The 19,819-nt window shown below is 41.6% G+C and overlaps 1 protein-coding gene across 6 annotated transcripts in view; it reads right to left on the reverse strand.

Moving 5' to 3' along the window:
- TUFT1 (tuftelin 1) overlaps nucleotides 1-19,819 on the reverse strand; it is a 51,053-nt gene that overhangs the window by 28,151 nt on the left and 3,083 nt on the right.

Raw genomic sequence — 19,819 nt, forward strand, 5'->3', positions numbered from 1 at the left:
TCCTTTTCATTATAGGGGACTGGAATGCAAAAGTAGGAAGTCAAGAAATACCTGGGGTAACAGGCAAATTTGGCCTTGGAGTACAGAATGAAGCAGGGCAAAGGCTAATAAGAGTTTTGCCAAGAGAATGCACTGGTCATAGCAAACACCCTCTTCCAACAACACAAGAGAAGACGCTACACATGGACATCACCAGATGGTCAACACCGAAATCAGAGTGATTATATTCTTTGCAACCAAAGGTGGAGAGGCTCTATACACTCAGCAAAAATAAGATCAGGAGCTGACTGTGGCTCAGATCATGAACTCCTTATTGCCAAATTCAGACTTAAACTGAAGAAAGTGGGGAAAACCACTAGATCATTCAGGTATGACCTAAATCAAATCCCTTATGATTATACAGTGGAAGTGAGAAAAAGATTTAAGGGACTAGATCTCATAGACAGAGTGCCTGATGAACTACGGACAGAGATTCATGACATTGTACAGGAGACAGGGATCAAGACCATCCCCAAGAAAAAGAAATGAGAAACAGCAAAATGGTTGTCTGAGGAGGCCTTACAAATAGCTGTGAAAAGAAGAAAAGCGAAAAGCAAAGGAGAAAAGGAAAGAAATACCCATTTGATGGAGAAGGCAATGGCACCACACTCCAGTACTCTTGCCTGGAAAATCCCATGGACAGAGGAGCCTGGTGGGCTGCAGTCCATGGGGTCCTGAAGAGTCAGACATGACTGAGCGACTTCACTTTCACTCTTCACTTTCACGCATTGGAGAAGGCAATGGCGACCCACTCCAGTGTTCTTGCCTGGAGGATCTCAGGGACGGGGGAGCCTGATGGGCTGCCGTCTATGGGGTCACACAGAGTCGGACATAACTGAAGTGACTTAGCAGCAGCAGCAGCATACCCATTTGAATACAGAGTTCCAAAGAATAGCAAGGAGAGATAAGAAAGCCTTCTTCAGTGATCAATGCAAAGAAATAGAGGAAAACAATAGACTAGGAAAGACTAGAGATCTCTTCAAGAAAATTAGAGATAACAGGGGAACATTTCATGTAAAGATGGGCTCAATAAAGGACAGAAATGGTATGGACCTAACAGAAGCTGAAGATATTAAGAAGAGGTGGCAAGAATACACAGAAGAACTGTACAAAAAAGATCTTCATGATCCAGATAATCACGATGGTGTGATCACTCACCTAGAGCCAGACATCCTGGAATGTGAAGTCAAGTGGGCCTTAGGAAGCATCACTACAAAGCTAGTGGAGGTGATGGAATTCCAGTTGAGCTATTTCAAATCCTAAAAGATGATGCTGTGAAAGTGCTGCACTCAATATGCCAGCAAATTTGGAAAACTCAGCAGTGACCACAGGACTGGAAAAGGTCAGTTTTCATTCCAATCCCAAAGAAAGGCAATGCCAAAGAATGCTCAAACTACCACACAATTGCACTAATTTTACACGCTAGTAAAGTAATGCTCAAAATTCTCCAAGTCAGGCTTCAGCAATATGTGAACCGTGAACTTCCTGATATTCAAGCTGGTTTGAGAAAAGGCAGAGGAACCAGAGATCAAACTGCCAACATCCACTGGATCATGGAAAACGCAAGTGAGTTCCAGAAAAACATCTATTTCTGCTTTATTGACTATGCCAAAGCCTTTGACTGTGTGGATCACAATAAACTGTGGAAAATTCTGAAAGAGATGGGAATACCAGACCACCTGACTTGCCTCTTGAGAAACCTATATGCAGGTCAGGAAGCAACAGTTAGAACTGGACATGGAACAACAGACTGGTTCCAAATAGGAAAAGGAGTATGTCAAGGCTGTATATTGTCACTCTGCTTATTTAACTTATATGCAGAGTACATCATGAGAAATGCTGGGCTGGAAGAAGCACAAGCTGGAATCAAGATTGCCAGGAGAAATATCAATAACCTCAGATATGCAGATGACACCACCGTTATGGCAGAAAGTGAAGAAGAACTAAAGAACCTCTTGATGAAAGTGAAAGAAGAGAGTGAAAAAGTTGGCTTAAAGCTCAACATTCAGAAAACTAAGATCATGGCATCTAGTCTCATCACTTCATGGGAAATAGATGGGGAAACAGTAGAAACCGTGGCTGACTTTATATTTTGGGGGCTCCAAAACCACTGCAGATGGTGATTGCAGCCATGAAATTAAAAGACGCTTACTCCTTGGAAGGAAAGTTATGATCAACCTAGACAACATATTAAAAAGCAGAGACTACTTTGTCAACAAAGGTCCATCTAGTCAAGGCTATGGTTTTTCCTCTAGTCATGTATGGATGTGAGAGTTGGACTATAAAGAAAGCTGAGCACCGAAGAATTGATGCTTTTGAACTGTGGTGTTGGAGAAGACTCTTGAGAGTCCCTTGGACTGCAAGGAGATCCACCCAGTTCATCCTAAAGGAAATCAGTCCTGGGTGTTCATTGGAAGGACTGATGTTGAAGCTGAAACTCCAATATTTTGGCCACCTGATGCAAAGAGCTGACTCATTTGAAAAGACCCTGATGTTGGGAAAGATTGAGGGCAGGAGGAGAAGGGGACGACCGAGGATGAGATGGTTAGATGGCATCACCAACTCAATGGACATGAGTTTGGGTAAATTCTGGGAGTTGGTGATGGACAGGGAAGCATGGTGTGCTGTGGTTCATGGGGTCACAAAGAGTCAGACATGACTGAGCAAATCAACTTAACTGAACTCTTAACAGTTTTGAGGAATCCTCCTAACCTTCCAAATATCTGATGGAGTGACAGGAGGAAGAAAGAATAGACTCTGCCCAGAAAGCTGGGAGAAGCTTCTCTGGGAGGCAACAGATCTTCCTCCACAAGAAAGAACAAATGGGTGGAGAAGTAATCAGCCTCTGTAATCAGATACCCTGTGTTCACCCTATAAAATGGAAACACTACCATCCAACTACTAGCTTTTTTGTTTAAGATTAACTGAAAATATATGGAGGTTGTTCTCTGCCACTTAAGAGTGTATGCTTAGTCACTCAGTCATGTCTGACTCCTTGAGACCCCATGGACTGTAGCCTGCTAGGCTCCTCTGTCCATGGGATTCTCCAGACAAGAATACTGGAGTGGGTTGCTAGTTCCTTCTCCAGGTACCTTGCTAACCCAGGGATGGAGCCCAAGTCTCTTGTGTCTGCTGTACTGCAGGTAGATTCTTTACCAGCAGAGCCATTGGGGAAGCCACATAAGAGGAAAGTATTCAAATATTAGCCTCTTCCCAGTTCTTGGAACAAGCCCCAATACAAGAAAGTTTGAAGACACTCCCATATGGCCCTTAAGGCTTACCAAACCTGGCAACGTAGCTAGCTTTTACAGAAACACTTGAGTGAGTGAGTGAAGTCGCTCAGTCATGTCCGATTCTTTGCAACCCCATGGACTGTAGTCTATCAGGCTCCTCCGTCCATGGGATTTTCCAGGCAATAGTATTGGAGTGGGTTGCCATTTCCTTCTCCAGAGTATCTTCCTGACCCAGGGATCAAACCCGGATCTCCCTCATTGTAGACAGACGCTTTACCATCTAAGCCACCACGGAAGTCCTTAATTCCTATCAAATAAAACCCAGACCCTTAGTGTGGCTTTTAAGGCTCTCTACAATCTGAGTCAATTCGCCTCTGCTGTCACTGGTCTTCACTGCCCCTGGTCCAAAATGCCCCATGCTTTCCTACTTTAGTAACTTCACTCTCTTAATTTCCTTTGCCTAACTGTTCTTTCTTCTTATTTTCACCAGGGGCACCTGTGAGTCCCTCAAGAGTTTGCATTCAACTGCCACATCTTCCATGACACTTCCCTACATCCTGCGGGAAACACATACTCTCTTCCCTTTGCTCCCTCTGCTTCACAAGGCCTCTGGTGGCAAGTGCCTCTCACTTATTTGTGAGCCATGTGATCTTCTAACTGTTAACTCCTTGTGGGCAGCTGTCTGCCACAGCCCCTAACAAAGGTAAGCCTTATCTGAATGCATAGTGAGTGTTCCACGACATCTAGGTCAAGAGAACATTACAAAAAAAAGAAGAAATGATTTCAAAATAGCCAAGTGAAAGTGAAAGTCACTCACTTGTGTCCAACTTTGTGACCCCAAGGAGTATACAGTCCATGGAATTCTCCAGGCCAGAATACTGGAGTGGGTAGCCATTCCCTTCTCCAGGGGATTTTCCCAACCCAGGGATCGAACCCAGGTATCCTGCATTGCAGGCGGATTCTTTACCAACTCAACCACCAGTGAAGCCCAAAATAGCCAAAGTGGCTGCTAACTCTTTTCCGCAGTACACAGGCATGCACTTTGATTAAAGCATAGTCTCGGGAGTTCCCTGATGGTCCAATGGTTAGGATTTGATGCTTTCACTGCCACATCCTGGGTTCAGCCATGGCATTTTAACTGGAAGAGCACAGACTAGCCTGGATTTGGGCCTTGAGAGGTCATCTCTATTTGTGTCATCAGAATCTCAGTTGGAGACAAGAAAGAAAGTTGAAGAAGTACTCAACTTGCTGAAAGAAATAATGGCTGAAAGACAAAGAAAACAAACAACAAACAAAAATAAAATAGCAGGCTTACCATACCAATAATTACACTAAATGTACACAGTCTAAATACATCACTTAAATACAGATTGGCAGGAATTCCCTGCTGGTCCGATGGTTAGGACTCCATACTTTCCCCCAGGCTAGACCCCTGACTGGGAAACTAAGATCCAGTAAGCTGTACAACCACAACCAAAAAATAAAAAGCAGGTTGGCAGAATAGATTTTTTAAAATGACTCATTACATGCTGTCTATAAGAAACATATTCAATACTTTAAATATAAAAATATAGACTGGTTGAAGTAAAAGAATGGGAAAAGATATATCATGCAAATATTAATCAAAGGAAAGCAGGAGTGCTATGTTAATATCAGATGAAGTAGATAGAAGTAGACTTCAGAGCAAAGAGAATTACCATAAATAGAAAACGACGTTACGTAATGTAATCCACACAGAAGACAGAGCAATCCCAAATGTATATTCACCAAACACCAAGCTGCAAAATATGTGAAACAAAACCTAATAGAACAAATCCACAATTATAGTTAGAGACTTCAATACCTATCCCTCAACAACTGACAGAGCAATTGGGGTGGGGGAAATTAGCGAGAATATATAAGAACTCAACAACACCATCAACCAGCAAGATCTAATCAACATTTACAGAATACTCCACCCAACAGCAGCAGAATACACATTGTTTTCATGGATCTATGGAACACATACTAAGACAGACCATAATCTGGACTATGAAAAAGCTCAACAAATTTGAAAGAACTGAAATCATACAGAGGACGTTATATGACCACAATGGATTCAAACCAGAAATAAATAGCAGAAGGATAATGGGAAATTTTCCAAACACTAGGCAACTGAACAACATACTTCTAAATAATCTTTGGGTCAAAAAGACACTGTCAAAGGAAATTTTTAAAAATCGCTGAACTGAATGAAAATGAAAAACCAAAACATCAACATTTGTGGGATATAGCTAAAGTAGTTCTTTAGAGAGGGAAAGCAAGAGAAACTCCCTTTAAAGAGAGGGAAATTCATAGCACTAAATGTATGTATTAGATGAAAAGAAAGTCTCAAATCAATAATTTAAGCTCCCACTACAAGAATTTAGGGAAAAAAAAAACAAAACTCAAAGCAAGCAGGGAAAAGGTCTTAATAAAAATAAGAGCATGGATAAATAATATTTAACACAGAACAACAATAGAAAAAAACCAATGAAACAAAGAGCTATTCTTTGAAAGGATCAATGAAATTCATAACTTCAAATAAGACTGACAAAGAAGAAAACAGAGAGACATAAATACCAATATCAGGAATGAAACACAATATTTCTACAGAACTTGGAGGTATTAAAAGTATAAGGTAATACTATGAACAACTCTATGAGCATAAATTTGACAATTTAGAAAAACGAATCAATTATTCAAAAAAATATGAACTACTGAAGTTCTTCATCTAATATGACATAGGTAATATGAATAGCCTTATAACTATTAAGGAAATTTAAATCATAATTTTAAAATTCTCAGAGGAGTTCCATGGTGACCTAGTCATTAGGATTCCAGGCTTTCACTGCCATGGCCTGGGTTCAGTCCCTGGCTGGGGAACTGACATCCCACAAGCCATGTGGCAGAGCCAAAAAAAAAAAAAAAAAATTCCCTAAGAAGAAATATCCAGGCCCAGATGACTCCACTGGAGAATTCTATGAAGTATTTTAAAAATTAGCACCAATACTATTTCTACATAATCTCATCCAGAAAATAAGAGGAAGGACACTTTCAAATTCATTTATGAAAGCTATTCTTATTGTGGCACCAAGACCAAAGACAATTTTGAAAAGAAAACAAAACCCAAAAAACTACAAACTAATATCTCTCATAAATACAAAGATTTTATTCCCTAACGTTTTGTTAGAACATGGGTAAAAGACATGAAAAGATATTTCACTGAAGAAAATATACGGGTGGCAAATAAGCATGTAAAAAGATGTTCAACATCATTAGTCATTAAAGAAAGGCAAATTAAAACCACAGTGAGATATCATTACACACTTATTAGAATGGCTAAAACAAAGACCACAGCACCAAATGCTGGCAAGGATGCAGAGAAACTGGATCACTCACACGTTGCTGGTGGGAATATAAAGTGACACAGCCACTCTGAAAAATAGTTTGGAATTTCTTTAAAAACTAAACATACAATCACCATATGACCCAGGAATTATACTCCTGGGCATTTATCACAAAGAAATGTAGACTTACATTCACACAAAAAATTGCACACTTGAGGTGGAAGGTGGGAGGAAGGTTCAAGAGGCAGGGGACATATGTATACCAATGGCTGATTCATGTTATGTATGGCAGAAACCAACACAGTATTGTAAAGCAATTATCCTCCACTTAAAAATACATAAACATTTTTTAAAAACTTGCACGCTAATGCTTATAGCAGCTTTACTTGTAATACCCCAAAACCAGAAACAACCTGGATGCCCTTCAGTAAGTGAATGATTAAACATGGAATGCTTACTATTCAGCAATAAAAAGGAACTAATTACTGACGCATGCAACATCAATTTCCCAAGAATTAAGCTTAATGAAAGAAGCCAATCACAAAAGGTTACATACTATATGATTCCATGTATCTAATAGTCTTGAAAGGACAAAATTACAGAAACAGAGCACAGGCAAAGGGGTTCCAGAGTTAGGGAGAAGAAGGAGGTGGAAAGGAAGTGGGTGTGACTCTAAAATGGGAAGCTGAAGAATCTTTGTAGTGATGGAAACAGTCTATATCTTGACTGTATTGATGTCACTATCCTGGTTGTGACAGCGCATTATGGTTTTGTAAGATGTTACCACTGAGGAATGCTGCTGCTGCTGCTGCTGCTAAGTCTCTTTAGTCGTGTCTGACTCTGTGCGACCCCATAGACGGCAGCCCACCAGGCTCCCCCGTCCCTGGGATTCTCCAGGCAGGAACACTGGAGTGGGCTGCCATTTCCTTCTCCAATGCATGAAAGTGAAAAGTCAAAGTGAAATGCTAAGTAAATGCAAAAGATCTCTATTATTTCTTTTAACTGCATGTGAATCTACAACTGTGTTAAAAAAATACCTACAGAGATAAAAATTAAAGAAATAATAAAGGAAATAAGTAATTATTATCCTACTACTCTAAAATAGCCACTACTAAAATGTATTCCTTACAATTTTTTCTATGCACATTTTTGAAAGGCATACTACTATATACAGTTATATACTTGCTTCCCCCCTTTAATATTTCATCATTAATTTTCATCACATTAAGCATCCACTCCAGTACTCTTGCCTGGAAAATCCCATGGATGGAGGAGCCTAGTAGCTGCAGTCCATGGGGTTGCAAAGAGTCGGACACGACTGAGCGACTTCACTTTCACTTTCATGCATTGGAGGAGGAAACGGCAACCCACTCCAGTGTTCTTGCCTGGAGAATCCCAGGGACAGTGGGGCCTGGTGGGCTGCCGTCTATGGGGTCATGCAGAGTCGGACACTATTGAAGCGACTTAGCAGCAGCAGCAGCAGTACTAATACTCCGTGAATAGATCAGACTAATTTATTCAGCCTAACTGACCCACAACTTCAGTGTAGGATATGATCAACTTCTTTCATTTTATTTTTCATATACTTATTTTTTTTTTTAGAAAGCATATTTTATTTCCATAGAATGAGATGATACATAACAAGGAGTACCCAAATCACCACCAGGTCTGTTGCCTGGTCCATTATCCCTCAAGCCCAGACTGATTTTCTACCTACTTTGCAGAAAAAGAACAGCATTTAGAACAGTTAGACCTTGGCCCAAACATTAGCTCTGACTTTCATTTGTTGTGTGTATTAATTTTACTCTCCCTCAGCCTTACTTTACTAGCTGGTAAGATGGACAGTACAACATTTCAGTGAGAACACAGTGACTAATACACACAGACATACAAAAATGCCAGTTCCTCAAAATTTGACAATGCTCCTCTTTAAAATATTTTCCATAAGCATACAGGTTAAAATAAACATGCCTTGTTATGGGAGAAAATACATATTAATTCCTACTTCATACTATATATAAGCATTAATTCTGAGTGGATTGCAGATGTAAATGTGAAAAGCAGAAAAATAAAGGTTTTTAATTTTTTTTTTTGGCTGCATTGGGTCTTAGTTGTGAAACATGGGATCTAGTTTCCTGACCAGGGATCAAACCCAGGCCCCCTGTATCAGGAGAGCAGAGTCTTAGCCACTGAACCATCAGGGAATTCCCAGAAAAATAAGGGTTTTTATAGAATATTTTTTTTGGACTCCCTAGTGGCTCAGATGATGAGTCTGCCTGCAATGAGGGAGACCTGGGTTGGATCCTTGGGTCAGGAAGATCTCCTGGAGAAGGAAATGGCAACCCACTCCAGTATTCTTACCTGGAAAATCCCATGGACGGCAGGCTATAGTCTATGGGGTCACAAAGAGTTGGACACAACTGAGCAACTTCACTTTCTATCTTTCAGAACATTTTTACGGCCTTGACAAAGGCAAAATTTTTCTTAAACACATCATAAAAAAATCCTTCTCGTAAAAAATTGATAAATTGGACTATATTAAAATTTTGAACTTTCATTCATCAGAAGACACCATTAAGAGAGTGCATGACAACCCACAGAGTAGAAGATATCCATTCTATGAATATCTGACAAAGGATATTCAGAATACATTAAGAATTTCTGTAAGACAAAAAACAACATGATATCCTGGACTGAATCCTGGATCAGAAAAAGGATATTAGTGAAAAATATGGTGAAATCCAATTAAAGTCTATAATTTAGTTAACCAGTATTATATCCATTAAAAATTTCTTAGTTATAACAAATGTGCCATGGTTATATAAGATGCTAGCATTGGAGAAAATTGAGTGAAGAGTATATGAGTATTATCTTTGCAACTTTTCTGTAAACCTAAAATTATTTCAAAATAAAGAGCATATTTAAAGGAAGAAAGAAGGGGAGGGAGGGAACATGAGAGGGAGAGAGAGTGGTGCCCAACAGAAAAATGAACAAAACACTTCAATAGAATCATCACATAAGAGGATATTCACATAGCCAATAAAACATATGAGAAGGGTTCTATTTCATTAGCCATGTCATCAAAGAACTAGGAACTAACCCCATAAGGCAATACCACAAAATACCCATCAGAATGAAGGGTTAAAAAAAAACAACCAAGTGTTAGGGGCTATAGAACAATCAGAACTCTCATACACTGATGGAGGGTTTACTCATTATCACAATCAATCACAGTCACTTTGGAAGTATCTACCACAGATGAACACATGAGTGACACCCTCAGTCCAGTAGCTCAGTCGTGTCCGACTCTCTGCAACCCCGTGGACTGCAGCATGCCAGGCCTCCCTGTCCATCACCAACTCCCGGAGCTCACTCAAACTCACGTCCATCGAGTCGGTGATGCCATCCAACCATCTTATCCTCTGTCGTCCCCTTCTCCTGCCTTCAATCCTATAAGCATCCTGCTGCTGCTGCTGCTAAGTTGCTTCAGTCATGTTCGACTCTGTGCGACCCCATAGACGGCAGCCCACCAGGCTCCCCCAGAATCTTGCCTGGGATTCTCCAGGCAAGAACACTGGAGTGGGTTGCCATTTCCTTCTCCAATGCATGAAAGTGAAAAGTGAAAGTGAAGTCACTCAGTCGTGTCTGACTCTTCGGGACCCTGTGGACTGCAGCCTACCAGGCTCCTCCATCCATGGGATTTTCCAGGCAAGAGTACTGGAGTGAGGTGCCATTGCCTTCTCCGTATAAGCATCTTATAACACAGCAATTCTACCCCTGGTTATCTACTCAATAGAAATGCATATATATTTTCCCCATAAAAAACACACACCAGTATGTTCATAGTAGCATTTTTCACAATAGCCAAAATTAGCAATGTTTTGGAGTAGAATGGATTAATTGTGATATAGCCATCCACATAACAGAACACTGTACAACAATGGAAAAGAATGAACTAATGGACATGCAACATGGATATGTTATGGATATGTTTTTAGATAGGTTAAGCAAAAGAAGTCAGACAATAAAGCATACCATATGATTCCATTTCTACAAAAAGTATAAAAACAAGCAAAATAAAGAATGCTTTCAGAAGTCAGGATTGTGGTTACCCGTGAGGATAGAGGGTAGATAATAACTAGAAGGGGACAAAAGGGGACTCCCTGATACTGGTAATGATTTGTTTCTTGATCTGGGTGATGGTTAGTGTCCAGTGTGTGAAAATTACTTGATTGTACATTTATGAATGTATGTTACTGCATACATACATAAATGTATGCCTTTTTTTAAAGCAAAAAAAAAAAATTAAAAACTGTTTATCATAGCATTAAAATTCCCTTATGATCAGACCTATTATCCCTGTCCGGATCACGTAATGTCTTGACTCCCACCAGGACCTCACCTGTACCCGACACGAGCTATTCCAAACTTTCCTGATCCAACTGTAGCAAAGCACCCAAATCCAAATTTCTGTTGATGAGCCTTCCAATGCAATACACGTTTCCACCTCCCCAAAGGTGTGCCCGTTGTTCTCTCCTCTGAGATTCCCTTCCCCTCCCTTGCCTCCTTGGAGAATTGCACTCAACCTTAAGGCTCTGCTCGAACAGTCCTACGCCAGCACCCCTCTGTCAGAGCCTGCTCCTGCACCCACTGCATCCTACATACCCTAACTGTAACACAGGCCCCATTCCTTCATAACTACTTATTCGCTCTTCTCCCCGATAAAATCATAAGCTCCTGAAGACTTGATGGCTTATTTAGCACGGTGCCTTGCTTAGAGTAGGCATGTCAAAGAATATGTGTTGCGTGAATTCCAGGTAATGTCATCTGGGATCTTCCCAATTCCTTTTCTTTTGAGAACATTAGACTCCTCAGTTTAGAGAAGCGGTATAGAACACTGGAAAAAAGCAGACATGAAAAGGGGGGAAACAAGAAAAAAAATGAGCAAAGACCAAGAAAGGCAACACTAAGAAAAACTACAGGGACTACTCTTGTGGTCTAATGGTCAAGAATCAGCCTGCCAATGCAGAAGACATGGGTTCAATCCCTAGTCCGGGAAGATTCCACATGTTGCAGAGCAACTTAGCCCGTGCACCACAACTACTGAGCCCGTGCTCTAGAGCCCACGAACCACAACTCCTGAAGCCTGTGTACGGCAACTACTGAGCCCAGGCACCCAAGAGCCTGTGCTCTGCCACAGGAGAAGCCACTGCAAGGAGAAGCCATGCACACAACTGAAGAGTAGCCCCTGCTTGCCGCAACTAGAGAAAGCCCACAGGCAGCAATGAAGACCCGGCACAGCCAATAAAGGAATGAATGAATGAATGAATGAATTTAAAACAGAAATACAAATGGCTAAAAAACATATAAAAGATGCCCAACATTACCAGTAATAAAGGAAATGCAAAAATTAAAATAATAATGAGTTATCATTTGGGGGGAATTTCATTAAATTTTGATTTGAAAAGTGTCAGATAAGACACGTAGAAGTATGCTCACGGCAGCACTGCTTGCAGTGGGAAAACACTGGAAACAACCCGAATGGTGCACTGACAAGGAAACGGGTGAATAAACTCTGTCACAGTAATACAATGAACCAGTATATTCAGCTGTGAAAATAAATGAACTACAGCTACATGCATCGACATGAAAGAATCTCAAAATTAATATTATGCAAAAAAGTAAGCAGTAGAATACAGATGACGCCATGTACACAAAGTTCAAAACACATCAGACTAAGCAATACATTACTTGAGTATGTAGTAAAAGTATAATAAAAAACAAAAAAAATAAAAACACAAAATTCCAAAGTTCTGTGGCGGAAGCAGAAGGGTTATGATCCATAAGGGACCCCAGGGAGCTTCAAAGTATTGCTAATGTTCTGTTTCTTAAGGTGGCTGTTCAGTACACAGGTGACCATTTTATTTGCTATGTTTTAAAACTTCCCGTATAGGGACTTTTCTGGTGAACTAGTGATGAAGACTCTGTGCTTCCACTGCAGGGGCACGGGCATGGGTTCGATCCCTGGGCATCAGGGAATTAAAATCCCGCATGCCACATGGTGTGACAGGAAAAAAAAAACAACTTCCCATATACAAAGGTATCCTTCCTTGCTTTTCAGTAAAGTGAGTGAGTTACTTCATGTAAATCCTGCAGAAATATCATTTTTAGATCAAGTGAATGGCAAATTTTAAAGATACTGATAATACCTAGGATTGGTGAGGATGCAGGAAAAAAGACTAATTTCAAATGCGTATCATCAGAGATTACACAAGTATTTTTAGAAGTCAATTTGGCCAATATTAAGAGTGCATACTTTTTTAAACCCTTTGACTAATTCCACTTTTAGGAATATGCCCTATGAAAATCCATGCACATTTACCCAAAGATATATGTGTAAAAATGTTAACTGCAATCCTGTTAACAATACTTAAAGGCCTGGAAACAGCATAAGTAGTCTCGAGGGAGTGAATTAAGTATAGTAATATCCATGCTATGAGATACTACACTGCTGATAAGTAAACCTCTGCAAGTTGACAGGAAAAGACCTCCAAGATATATTAAGTGAGGGATTTCCCTGGTGGTCCAGTAGCTAAGAATCCACCTTGCAATGCAGAGGATGCAGGTTAGATCCCTGGTCGGGGAACTAAGATCCCATGCCGTGAAGCAACCAAGTCTGTACACTGCAACTATTGAAGCCCGTGTGCTCTGGAGCCCAAGTGCCACAACTAGAAAGGCTGCATGCCACACACAGAGACTGCACGCGCTGCAATAGAGGGGCTGTGCACCAAAGATCCCACATGATGCAGCGAAGATCCCACGCTATGACTAAGACCAGATGCAGCCACATAAATATTAAAAAGGTATATTAAGTGAAAAACGCAAGTCACAATTTAATTCATAAAATATGACCTCTTATTTATTTAAGTGCATATATATGTTCAGAGAATTAGTAATTGTCAGCTCCTAAATAAAGCGAATACTACGTGCTGAGCCCTACGGGTCCTGTTCTAAGTGCTTTATATGTATTAACTCATTTAATCCTCACAAGACAACTATATGCTAGGTATAAATCCCCGTTTTACAGATGAGAAAACTGAGTCATATAAGTATCTTGCCCAAGGTCACATAATTAATAAGGAGAGGAGTCAGGATTCAAACCCAGGCCCTGTGATTCCAGAGTCTATACTCCTAACCACCATGCCACACTGGCATTTCTTGAAAGTAACCACAACAGAAAAGCACTGAACTCATACACACTAAGCTAGAAAAAGTCTACTCAGCAGTAAAGAATCTGCCGGCAACACAGGAGATTCGGGTTTGATCTCTGGGTTGGGAAGATCCCCTGGAGGAGGAAATGGCAACCGTCTCCAATATTCTTGCTTGAAAACTCCCATGGACAGAGGAACCTGGCAGGCCACAGTCCGTGGGGTCGCAAAGAGTTGGACACGACTGAACACACAGAAGAAGTCAGAGGAGTAAAGGGACTTTCAGGTCATATATCAATATTTCTACAGTGTTTGAAATGTCTGCAACAAAAATGCATTTGTGTGACATTCCTATATAAAATATATAAAAGAAAGAGACGGAAAGAAAAAGTACTAAACTTCGAGACAGAGGTGGGGTTTGAGTACAAATGGCACCTACTAATCCTTGAGCAAATCATTTTATCTCTCTGGGCAATTTCCCATCTGCAAAATAGGGGGTAATAATACCTACCTTGCCTGTACTTTAGGCAAGTAGGCAGTAGATATTTAGGAACAGTGTGAAAGCACTTTGCAAACCATAAATCACTTCCCAAAAGTCAGGCAGCATTGACTTTCCCAAGGAGCTCTAGGAAAACTTCAAGGGAGGGGAGTATGTGAAACCAACTGTCTAAAAGGAGCCTGTGAGGGCTTCCCTGGTGGCTCAATGGTAAAGAATCCGCCTGCCAATGCAGGAGACTCGGGTTCTACCCCTGGTCCAGGAAGATCCCACACGCCATGGAGCAACTAAGCCCGTGCACCTTCAATACATAAAAAAATAAAAGGAGCCTATGAATAAATCTAGGGTTCTTTCTGGCACTTCATCCTCCAGAACCAGACGATCCAGTCTGTAAGGCCACAGACTTCACCCCATAACCCCAAACCATAGCCAAGGAGGAAAACCCAGGCCCCTCTCTATTTGGTGCCACTGGTTTCTGGGGCTGGAGGGACCCCAGGGCTGTGAGCGGGCTTCAGGGAGCTTTAGGAATACCCCAAAATATCTAGCAGGGGGGTCCCCTCTGGGGACTCTCTGAACTGCAAGATAGGAAGGGGAGCCATCTTCTCTAGGGAAAAAGGAACAGAGCTAATCACAAGGTAAGCAGCCTCTAACCTCATAAACATTCCTGGGGAGAAGCCCAGCCACCTCTAAATTATAGGCAGCCTCTCCACTCTGTTCAAACAAATCTCCAGCTGTGACTCACTCCTCAGAGCGGGGATGGGGTAAACACATAGCTAAGGGCTTAGAGATCAAGACGCTAAGGAACAGTGATAGGGAGATAAACAGGGAGGCCCCAGAGGTTCCCACACCTCAGGCTCACGTGAATAGTGGAAAGATCCATGGAAAAATATGTCTCCCCAGCTCCCACTCCCCAGGCTGCTATGAGGGCCATGAGGACTGAATGGCAGATGAGAGTCAAGGGCCTCTGAGTAAGATTGCCCCTCAGCTGAAAACCAGCATCCTTAATTTACCCGTCCCCTAAAATACACTCCTCCACCATCTTGTCCCTTGATCCTGTTCCCTGTTTCCACTTGGAATGTCCGTGGTCTCTGAAGCAGCCACCTCAATTTTTCCCTTCTGAGAAATGGAAATAGCCAGCCTCTTGAAACAACGGTTCCCAAGAGGTCAGGTCGAGGAAAGCCCCAGAAAAGTCAAAGAGGCTAGGTGCAGTGATTGGGGGACCACTCTCTCTTGGCTGAGACTCCTAACCCACTGGGCTCACAGGTCTCACCTCTTGCAGGGCTCTCTCGGTCAGAGCTGGCCCTTTGTTGCATTCCTGCTCCTCCCCACAGAGTAACCAACAAAACAGGTGTTTGCTTTTTGTCTGGTTCCCTGCCCAAAGGCATGGGCTGGACAAGCTCTACGCAGAGAGCTAACCAAGGTGATTAGGAGGTGAAATGAGAAAAAGGGATTTAGGGTGGCACCCTAAATTGGGGCAGCTGTTCTCATTCTCTGGACCGCTGGCACAGCAAAACAGGGGCCAGCAGTGAGAGGGAGGTGGGCTCCGGAACTCTCAACTCTGAGGAAGACACCCTTTTGCTTGGCCAATCTTCATTTAGGAAACCCACCTCGTGCCCAGCCAGCCTGGAATCCCCAGTTCCCGGGCACCCCTTCCCCTTCTCCAGTCTCTGATTACCTTGCTTTGTGATTTTTGCTTTCTTTGCCCCCAAGCCCTAGAAAACCATTTCCTTTTCCTTCCTCTCTATTTTCTTTTCCTCTTCCTGCCCCTGTTGGCCAGGCTTCAATCTGGGCCAAGCGTCTCCCCGGCACATACCTGTTCCCTCCACTAAACCTCCCCACCCCTAGGAGACAAAGGTATTTCACAAGACTGAATCGTGACCCAAAGAGGCACATACCATAATTATCAGCAGGCGAGGAAGCTTGTCCCACCTGCTCTGAGTACACATGTATGGAACCGAAACCATCTGGGTGCACACTCCACCCCACCACTCCCACCTGCGAGAAGTATGGGCAAACGCTGGCGCCCAATGCCTGGTGGCTCCGTAAGCCTCCCCTCTCAAATCCTCCCACAGAGCCCAGCATTCCCCAAATTCCAGGCAGGCTTGGAGACATCATCAGCCGTAGTGCTCCTAAAGGTGAGAACTTGGCAACGAATGGGGGACACAGAATGATGTGGGGAGGAATTTACGGGCTGAGCTTGTGGCAGAGCTCATGAGTGAAAGGAACAGGCAGTCACAGAACTTGAGTGGTTCCTCTGCCCCGGAGTTTCTTTCCCCACCCAGGTGTCACAGAGCCAGGGCTGCCACCGGCTTAGAATTCATTCATTCCTTTGGAGTAAGCGTCAATGGCTCCAGAAGAATCCTCTTTTAAAATGCAAATATCCTGACCCTTTGCAATTCCAAACCTAGGTATTTCTTGCCAAGAGATATTAAAACATAAGTCCACATAAAAACTTGTCAACAAATGTTCATAAGAGCATTATTCATAAAAAAAAGAAAAGAAGAAACAACCAACCCAATAAGAAGCTACTGTGTCATACAGGGAACTCCACTCGATACTCTGTTATGGCCTATATAGGAAAAGATTCTAAAAAAGAGTGATTCTAAAAAATCGCTTATATATGTATAAGCGATTTGCTTTGCCATACACCTGAAACAAACACAGCACTGTAAATCAACTATACTCCAATTTCAAAACATTTTTTTTTAAAGAAACAACCCAAAAGCCCATTGACATTTATCCATGATGAACATGTCAAAATATTTTCGTACAATGTAATATTTATTATTCAGTCATAAAAAGGAATGAAATGCTGATTCACGTTGCAACATGGGTCAAAAACATGCTAACTAGAGGAAGCCAGTCACAAAGGATCACATATTATATGATTACATTTAGATAAAGTATCTAGAATAGGCAAATCATAGAGAAAGAAAGTAGACTGCTAGTTGGGGTCAGGGACTACTGGAGGAAAATGGGGAGTGATTGCTAATGGGTCAGGATTTCTTTATGGGGTGATGAAATATGTTCTGAAATCAGCTGTGTTGATGACTATACAACTCTGTCATTACACTAAAACCCATTGAATTGTATATGGAATGAGTGATATGTATGGCATGTGAATTATACCTCAATAAAGCTATTATAAAAAGAAAATGAAAATGAGGCCTATAGTGAGCCTTCAGTAAATCATAACTTTATGGAAAAAAAAAAAAGTCTAAGTTAGGAAAGACTTGGCATTAAACTAATGCAGATTCTGAAGTCCTAAAGGAATGACACCAATTTCAGGGTAAAGACAAAGGTTCAGACTGCAGCTGATGTAAAATTTCAAATCCACTTAGATATTGAGAAAACCTCTCTAGCTAGACTGACCAATATAAAAAATGTAGAGAGGACTGGGTGCTGGTGGAGGGGAGTGTTAGTTGCTCAATCCTGGCCAACTGTCTGCAACCCCACAGACTATAGCCTCTGTCCATGGAATTCTCTAGGCAAGAATTGTGGAGTGGGTAGCCATTCCCTTCTCCAAGGGATCTTCCCAACCCAGGGACTGAACTTGGGTCTCCCACATTGCAGGCAGATTCTTTACCATCTGAGCCACCAGGGAAGTCCGGGGGTGGAGGTGGGGAGAAAATATTCTAAGGAAGGGTAACACTGATAGGATGCTTAAAGGGACCTTATCAGAGTCCAGAGCATCAGGGGACACCAGCTGCCTTGGCCATGATTTCGGAAAAAGGAGAAGGAGGAAAAGAGCCCAGAACAGGATGCTAAAACGTGAACCCTGACTATCACTCTAAGACAGTCCCAGCTAAGTCGACACTAGACAAGCTTATTCAGGTCTTCACTCTGGGTCTATCTAGATGTCCTTTTTGACCCTCAAGATCCTCCACTGGCAGAGGAAAGGGGAAAGGAACAGGTAAGACCAGACATCAACATAATGAGAAGGAGCAAAACTTAACCAGACCAGAGTGTTCTTTCTCCATCCCTTGACCAGGGGGAGTTAAAACAGTCTCACTGTAAGTAACAAAGAGAAAATAATGACTAACATCTCAGCACTTACCATGCGCCAGGCATTGTACTTCATATTTCATATGCATTCTTCACAACCTTATGAAAACGATGTAATTATTATCCCCATTTTACAAATGAGGAAACTGAGACTAAAGAGATAAAATAGTCTATCAAAGTGATCTTGGGCAAAGCAAACACTGAAGCTCTGACTTAGTCCAATGGATCAGACTCCCAGAACCAGGCTTTTAACTGCAATGTTATGAATAGAACCACAATTTAGTCAAAAACTGTGATACAATTTCGTTGGGAAGAAGGGAGAAGGGAAAGGAAGCATGTAAGAGGTGCCATTATAAACCTTCCTATAATTCCTACAACAGGAAGTCAACAATGTCTAAAACTGATAAATCATAAGCAAACTATTTAGAAACATGGCTATAAACACTAGACAGAACTAAGAGTTAAGAGTGCTAACTTCCACTTTGGGTGGTTTTGGGTGGCTGTTGTTTTAGTCGCTAAGTATAAGTCGTGTCTGACTCTTTGTGACCCCATGGACTATAGCCTGCCAGGCTCCTCTGTCCATGGGATTTCCCAGGCAAGAATACTGCAGTGGGTTGCCATTTCCTTCTCCAGGGGATCTTCTCTACCCAGGGATACAATCTGCATCTCCTGCCTCAGCAGGCAGATTTTTTACTGCTCAGCCAGCCTTAGGTAGGGAATTGCTCACTATTTTTTTTTAAAGGCCTTTGATATTACTAGATCTTTTTAAAATCATACACATACATTCCTTTGATTAAAAATGATTTAAAAAGGAAAAGAAAGACAATCAGAGATCATTTAAATTAAGTCTATTGCTGCTCTTGTTACCAATTTTCATCCTCCTCCACTGATAACAGCACTTGAGTTTTGTTTCAGAGAATCTCCCTCCTTTACTGGGTAATTTGGTGGGCCTGTTAATCAAGGAACCCCAAGCCCTGGCCAAGTGGGGAAGGGGCCAATGACACTTTCTCCCTGGAATCTTGAACAGAATGGCAAAAAGACCTAACACAGCTGGAAACAGTGCACCCAGAACTAGAAACCCTCCATTCTCTCCTTTCATTTACCCAGCCCCCAGGACTCCCTTGGTTTGGACTTTTTAAGCTTAAATTCTGTGAGCTGCCTATTTCCTTCTAATAAATTCCTCTTTTGCTTAAGTTAGTTGAAGCCACTCTCTGTTGTTTATAATAAGAGAACTTATTGGAAATGTCTTTTTAAAAATGAATATGAAGTTCATCTGTGCTTTTATTTGCCAGTACAATTTAGTACAGTGGCTTGCAAAGCTTTTTGGCCTTAAAAAACACATTTTACATCACAATCAAATAAATACACATACACATATGTAATATGTAAACAAAGATATAACTGAAACAAAAGTTTCACCAAAAATGTCTACCCTAACACTCTGAGCCTGTTAACTCTTATTTCTTATTT

The sequence above is a fragment of the Bos taurus genome, chromosome 3 (genome assembly GCF_002263795.3).
Source record: "Bos taurus isolate L1 Dominette 01449 registration number 42190680 breed Hereford chromosome 3, ARS-UCD2.0, whole genome shotgun sequence".
Classification (NCBI taxonomy): Eukaryota; Metazoa; Chordata; class Mammalia; order Artiodactyla; family Bovidae; genus Bos; species Bos taurus.